Source organism: Salvelinus namaycush, chromosome 33 (genome assembly GCF_016432855.1).
Source record: "Salvelinus namaycush isolate Seneca chromosome 33, SaNama_1.0, whole genome shotgun sequence".
Classification (NCBI taxonomy): domain Eukaryota; kingdom Metazoa; phylum Chordata; class Actinopteri; order Salmoniformes; family Salmonidae; genus Salvelinus; species Salvelinus namaycush.
This window is the reverse complement of record NC_052339.1, coordinates 17,302,126-17,302,628: the sequence shown is the minus strand read 5'-3', so window position 1 is coordinate 17,302,628 and position 503 is coordinate 17,302,126.

Genomic DNA, 503 nt, shown 5'->3' with positions numbered 1-503 from the left:
GGAAGAGAGACATGATTGACAGCAAACAAAGCTGAGCGGCCTGTCACTCATCTCTCCATCTGCGTGTCAAAAAGGCTGCCTCCTCCAGGGCTCTCGCTCTAGCTCTCGCCTCTCTCCTCCTTCACACCGACTCCTCCTCCATCCATCCACTCCTTCTCTTTTTATCTCCTTGACGGGCCAGTCACCCCGTAACTTCGGCGTGTCGTGACTCCCCCGTTCCCGCCCTCCCGGAGAGAGTACTGTCGGAGAGGCCTGAAACGGAGTACAGAGAGGACTCCAGACCAAAACAAGTGGTGTCCCCCCTCGCCCCTCCATCTCACACCCCTCGCCCCCCCCCCCCCCCCCCCCCCACCAAGCTGTTAACAGGAGGCTGGCATGCTGCCACAGTTCCTTAGCTCCTCTCTCCGTAAAGGTTGGATTATTTCATAAACTCAAAGGCCCAGGCCTTTCCCTCTGTTTCGCTGTCGCTCTGTTTCGGGAGAGAAGGAGAGGGATTCCCCATT